This window comes from Oncorhynchus masou, unplaced genomic scaffold, assembly GCF_036934945.1.
Source record: "Oncorhynchus masou masou isolate Uvic2021 unplaced genomic scaffold, UVic_Omas_1.1 unplaced_scaffold_1172, whole genome shotgun sequence".
NCBI lineage: Eukaryota > Metazoa > Chordata > Actinopteri > Salmoniformes > Salmonidae > Oncorhynchus > Oncorhynchus masou.
Genome location: NW_027016842.1, coordinates 126,542 through 133,540, shown reverse-complemented (window position 1 = coordinate 133,540; position 6,999 = coordinate 126,542).

Sequence of the window (6,999 nt, the reverse complement as noted above, 5' to 3'; positions counted from 1 at the left end):
CTGGGACCTGTTGGAACGGAGGGTGAGGGCTAGGGCCATTCCCCCAGAAATGTCTTGGAACTTGCAGGTGCCTTGGTGGAAGAGTGGGGTAACATCTCACAGCAAGAACTGGCAAATCTGGTGCAGTGCATCAGAGGAGATGCATTGCAGTACTTAATGCAGCTGGTGGACACACCAGATACTGACTGTTACTTTTGATTTTGACCCCCCCTTTGTTCAGGGACACATTATTACATTTCTGTTAGTCATATATCACCAGGAACATATATAGCCCTTGGTCACTCCAGACCTGACTGCCCTTGACCAGCACAAAAACATAATGTGGCATACTGCACTAGCATCGAATAGCCCCGCGATATGCAACTTTTAGGGAAGTTAGGAACCAATATACACAGGCAGTTAGGAAAGAAAAGGTTAGCTTTTTCAAAAATAAATTTGCATCCTGTAGGACAAACTCCAAAAAGTTCTGGGACATTAAAGTCCATGGAAAATAAGTGCATCTCCCAGCTGCCCACTGCACTGAGGCTAGGGAAATACTGTCACCACCTTTCCACCTGGCTACCCCTACCCCGGTCAACAGCTCTGCACCCCCCACAGCAAATTGCCCAACCTCCTCCATTTCTCCTTCACCCAAATCCAGATAGCTGATGTTCTGAAAGAGCTGCAAAATCAGCCGGGCTAGACATTCTGGACCCTCTCTTTCTAAAATGATCCACCGCAGTTGTTGCAACCCCTATTACTATCCTGTTCAACCTCTCTTTCGTATTGTCTGAGATCCCCAAAGATTGGAAAGCAGCCGCGGTCATCCCCCTCTACTAGACCTAAACTGTTACAGACCTATATCTATCCTACCCTGCCTTTCTCTAAGGTCTTCGTAACCAAGTTAACAAACAGATCATCAAATCTGCCCTTGTTTCAGAGAAAAACAGAAGCTGTCTCTCTGTGTCCCACTATCACCCTCAGTCCTTTTCTCACAGACATGGGGCTGCGGGTTTTGACAGAGAGCGTGACACAGACAGAAGCCTCAATATTCAGCTATATAGTGACCATAAGTACAATGGCACGTAAGCAAATTAAGAACAACATAATCAATGGTGGGGATCTTTAGTAAACCCCCAAAATCAACTTTAACCCTTCACTTTGTTAAAGTCTTCAGCTACAATAAATCCGCCTCGGATATTTGGTTTTCCAGTTTGCACAAGGTTCAGTGTCGTTCCTTTAGGGCCGCCGTGGGATCGGCTTGAGTTGGAATATACATGGCTGTTTTTGATAGCCGAAGAGAATTCTCTTGGGAGGTAGTACGGTCGATATTTGATTGTAAGGTATTCTAGGTCAGGTGAGCAAAAGTACTTGAGTGCCTGTACGTTGCCGCAATCACACGCAATCACACCATGAAAAGTTAATCATGAAACATACACCTCTGCCTTCCTTCTTCCCGGAGCGTTCTTTATTCCCGTCTGCGTGATGTACTGAGAACCCTGGCTGGCTGTTTGGACAGGGACAGTATATCTGGAGAGAGCCATGATTCCGTATAACAGAGTATGTTACTGTCCCTAATGTCTCTCCAGAAGGAGATCCTCGCCCTGAGCTCATCTATTTTATTGTCCAGAGACTAAAGAGGTCAAAGAGGCTAGCTAGCTGAGCTTAGACTAGAAGCCTCTTCATGGCTATCGTTGGCTAGCATGCATAACCTCAGGCGAATTAAGCCTACTAGCTTTCCCCTACGTTTTGACAATCACATTCCTATTTCCAATTCCAGGAGTTGGAGGAAATGGGGCATGCTGGCACCTTCCATGAGGAAGCATCCTCAGGGCACCTGGCTTGGGTAACCCCCGGGGAGGGGTCTGACCCGGTGAGACCGGTATTGGCCGATTGCAACCATGAGGTGCATACACCGTCACCTATTGTACTGGAGTGTGAGGTCATTCACTGTCTCCTATTAACCTATTAACCTGGGGCGGCAGGGTAGCCTAGTGGTTAGAGCGTTGGACTAGTAACTGGAAGGTTGCGAGTTCAAACCCCGAGCTGACAAGGTACAAAGATGTCGTTCTGCCCCTGAACAGGCAGTTAACCCACTGTTCCTAGGCCGTCATTGAAAATAAGAATTTGTTCTTAACTGACTTACCTGGTTAAATAAAGGTAAAATAAAATATTCCTCCTATCAAGCTCTGTATTTCAGGGGAGGGGGCGCACAACTGAGTTTGGAAGCTTGACCATTTTTAAAGCCCCCTCTCCCACCCCGAATTCCATGATGTTTGAAAGGTATATCAATCTCCCCAGAGTGGGAGTAAAAAGTTGTGTGAGTCGCTCTCTTTCCACAAGGGGGCACTCCTTCCCTATGGATGGCTCATTTCTGGCCTTCATTGCAGATTCCTGCTTGAAGTTCACTAGTCCCTATGAGGTGCTTGTTGATATTGGTTATGGATTCCTGTAGGCGATTGGTTTCATTCCTGTGAATTTGATTGAATTATGAATTGCCCCTGTCTGATACCACAGACGGGGTCAGTTTCTCAGAGCTGTCCCTTTTCCAGCTGGGTGACGAGGTCCTGTGTACTGGTACTGGTACTGGTGCTGGTACTGGTGCTGGTACTGGTACTGGTACTGAAGACTGATGGGTATGATAACCTGCGTTTTCCCCGGGTTTATTTTCAATGCGTGGAGTCCAGCGCTGGGTGCGGTTACCGGGACGCATCTTACCGGCAAAACCGAGCCTTTCGTTTGTGACAGAAGTATATCAATTGGGCTACCGGGTTTTAGGCTAACCTTGGTGCATATATACACAGTTTTGTCAATCCAAAGTTTCACAGTGTTCATGTATGTCAAAAGATTTGCATCTTACACATGTGGGTGCAATGAAAAAGTGTCCCTTCTCCATATTCAGACATAATGGTTGAGAGTGTTGGAAAGGGAAAAATAACAATTATTTCTCAGTCCTCAAGATGGCAACCCGCCCCTTCAGATGGACCAACCAATGGCACCTGGCGGGAGGCTCGCTGTCTGCTTTGACCAATGGCACCTGGCGGGAGGCTCGCTGTCTGCTTCAACCAATGTCGTCCATGCGCAATGTTGCTCTGGATCATGCAACAGTGGCCAAACTGTGGAGCATTGTGCATTTTCTGACTTTGGGCGATGTATGTTCCCAGTTGCCTCACCTCGGATGCGGATCTGCTATCCGGGGGTAGGGGTTGTTCCCCTGGGTGGTTGCCCAGATGTGGGAGGCTCGGCAGGGCTGACGTAGATATTTACGCATTACGAGACACTGCCCTGTTGGGAACGGTCGCTTCCGACCCTCCTTCAAGCCAGTGGTTCTGAATCAGAAGTTGGGTGCGCCTGGAGGGCTACTAAAGCGGAGAATGCCAGTGGTTCTGAATCAGAAGTTGGGTGCGCCTGGAGGGTTACTAAAGCGGAGAATGCCAGTGGTTCTGAATCAGAAGTTGGGTGCGCCTGGAGGGCTACTAAAGCGGAGAATGCCAGTGGTTCTGAATCAGAAGTTGGAGAGGGTGCACCTGGAGGGCTACTAAAGCGGAGAATGCCAGTGGTTCTGAATGAGAAGTTGGGTGCGCCTGGAGGGCTACTAAAGCGAAGAATGCCAGTGGTTCTGAATCAGAAGTTGGGTGCGCCTGGAGGGCTACTAAAGCGGAGAATGCCAGTGGTTCTGAATCAGAAGTTGGGTGCGCCTGGAGGGTTACTAAAGCGAAGAATGCCAGTGGTTCTGAATCAGAAGTTATGCGCTGGAGGGCTACTAAAGCGGAGAATGCCAGTGGTTCTGAATCAGAAGTTGGGTGCGCCTGGAGGGTTACTAAAGCGGAGAATGCCAGTGGAATAATTCCTTATTTTTTAAAGTGCACTTCCACTTACTTCATATTTGATGGTAGAATAAGTCCATGTTCAAAATAAGTCTTGATGCAGTGTCTTTTTCTTAATTTTGCCACACAAAAATGTCTTTCTTTCTTTAAATAAAATCATTATTCCTTCAAAGTAGAGTATTTCACAAATGCATAGCCTCCTCTTGGTTTGAAAATAAAATATCCTTGTTTCTTCTTGTCCTTTGGCTATTTTGCATACAATCTTCCCACAACTTTCTGGGAATGGTGCAGGAACATTCTCCAACTGGTTTGACATTGGGAATGCTCTCAAATAGTTCAGAGAACGTTAAGAAATCAGAGAATGTAAAAAATAAAAATAAATATTTAAAAAACATTCTGCATAATGTTTCCAACAGGTTTCCTCGTTGTTCTATTTGAAGTCATGTTCTTAAATTGTTACGAGAACGTTAAGAAGACATTCAATAAAAACTACAAGAAAACGTCTAAGAATGTTATTTAAAAAAAACATAGATTCCATTCTTAGCGTCAACAAAACTCTATCCTCTATCTTGTTAAGTGTGTTCAGGTGTTTTTCGCCACGCCCACTAATTGGCCACACCTGATCTTAATTAATAGGGCTTGTTTCCTTTGAAATGGGGTCTGTTTGAATACACTAAAATGAACTGCTTTGTATGAGTTTAAAAACATCAAACTTGGCATGCTAGCTCCATCCTGGTGACATAGTGGACGCATTCCAGGGATAGAGAACAGAAGATTGATGCCGTGCCACATTAAAAAAAGAGGTGTTTGAATGATTAACGCCTAAGCAAATAAATGTAGATGTGTCCTATCTGTGCTTCAAGTTTAAAATACTTAACCCAAACTAAGCTAGCAGTGTTATTAAAAAAGTGTTTTTGAAACATGTTCTCAGAATGTTATTTAATTACCTTCAAAATAACCTAATCATTTCCAATCTTAGAATGTTAAAACCTCCCGGGTAACCTTCAAGGGAAATCATCGTAAAATGTTCTCAGAACCTCCCTGCAACCTAAAAATGTATGTTCCCAGAACAGGATAAAGTGTCACTTCCTTTCTCATAACGTTTTTTTTTTAAACCGTTATGTTTTACCAGTCTGGAAACTTACGACTTTGTTCCCAGAAACAATGGGAAAACAAAAACTTGGAATCCCACAACTTCCAAGGAACCAAATGCTGGAATTCATTAGGCAAAGCATACTATGGCAAAACCTAAAATAGTAGCCCAGACTTAAACACGATAGAAGTGTTTTCTGTTGATGCTGAGAATGGAATGTATGTTTTTAAATAACATTCTTAGAACATTCCTTGAACATTAAAAATGTGTGGTTTTTATGAAACGTTTTCTTAGCGTTGTCAGAAACTATTTGAGGACATGACTTTTAAAATAGAACCTATGAGGAAAACGTTACACAGAGTTGCTGAAATTCACACGGAATAACGTTGTTTCTTAACGTGGCACCACAAGTTTAAAAAATGGTATCGTAAAATTAGTATGTATCTTTTCTAGGGCCTGAGTTTTTCCCGATATCATGACCTGGTCAGGCAAAACTCTGGGTCCTATTTGTAGGCTATGACAAAATAGTATTATTATAGATAGCTTCCCTTTTCATCAGTGCTGTGACTATAGGGCTGGGTGTGAATTGGAAACACTCTGTAGTTTAGTGAACTACCATAGCAGGACAACATCCTCTGTAGTTTAGTGAACTACTATAGCAGGACAACATCCTCTGTAGTTTAGTGAACTAACATAGCAGGGATGGACAACATGCTCTGTAGTTTAGTGAACTACCATAGCAGGGCTGGACAACATGCTCTGTAGTTTAGTGAACTACCATAGCAGGACAACATGCTCTGTAGTTTAGTGAACTACCATAGCAGGGCTGGACAACATGCTCTGTAGTTTAGTGAACTACCATAGCAGGGCTGGACAACATGCTCTGTAGTTTAGTGAACTACCATAGCAGGGCTGGACAACATGCTCTGTAGTTTAGTGAACTACCATAGCAGGACAACATGGTCTGTAGTTTAGTGAACTACCATAGCAGGGCTGGACAACATGCTCTGTAGTTTAGTGAACTACTATAGCAGGACAACATCCTCTGTAGTTTAGTGAACTACTATAGCAGGACAACATCCTCTGTAGTTTAGTGAACTACTATAGCAGGACAACATCCTCTGTAGTTTAGTGAACTACCATAGCAGGGCTGGACAACATGCTCTGTAGTTTAGTGAACTACCATAGCAGGACAACATGCTCTGTAGTTTAGTGAACTACCATAGCAGGGCTGGACAACATGCTCTGTAGTTTAGTGAACTACCATAGCAGGGCTGGACAACATGCTCTGTAGTTTAGTGAACTACCATAGCAGGGCTGGACAACATGCTCTGTAGTTTAGTGAACTACCATAGCAGGACAACATGCTCTGTAGTTTAGTGAACTACCATAGCAGGGCTGGACAACATGCTCTGTAGTTTAGTGAACTACTATAGCAGGACAACATCCTCTGTAGTTTAGTGAACTACTAAAGCAGGGCTGGACACCATCCTCTGTAGTTTAGTGAACTACCATAGCAGGACAACATCCTCTGTAGTTTAGTGAACTACTATAGCAGGACAACATCCTCTGTAGTTTAGTGAACTACTATAGCAGGACAACATCCTCTGTAGTTTAGTGAACTACCATAGCAGGGCTGGACAACATGCTCTGTAGTTTAGTGAACTACCATAGCAGGACAACATGCTCTGTAGTTTAGTGAACTACTATAGCAGGACAACATGCTCTGTAGTTTAGTGAACTACTATAGCAGGGCTGGACAACATGCTCTGTAGTTTAGTGAACTACCATAGCAGGGCTGGACAACATGCTCTGTAGTTTAGTGAACTACCATAGCAGGGCTGGACAACATGCTCTGTAGTTTAGTGAACTACCATAGCAGGGCTGGACAACATGCTCTGTAGTTTAGTGAACTACCATAGCAGGGCTGGACAACATGCTCTGTAGTTTAGTGAACTACCATAGCAGGGCAACATCCTCTGTAGTTTAGTGAACTACTATAGCAGGACAACATCCTCTGTAGTTTAGTGAACTACCATAGCATGACAACATGCTCTGTAGTTTAGTGAACTACCATAGCAGGGCTGGGCAACATGCTCC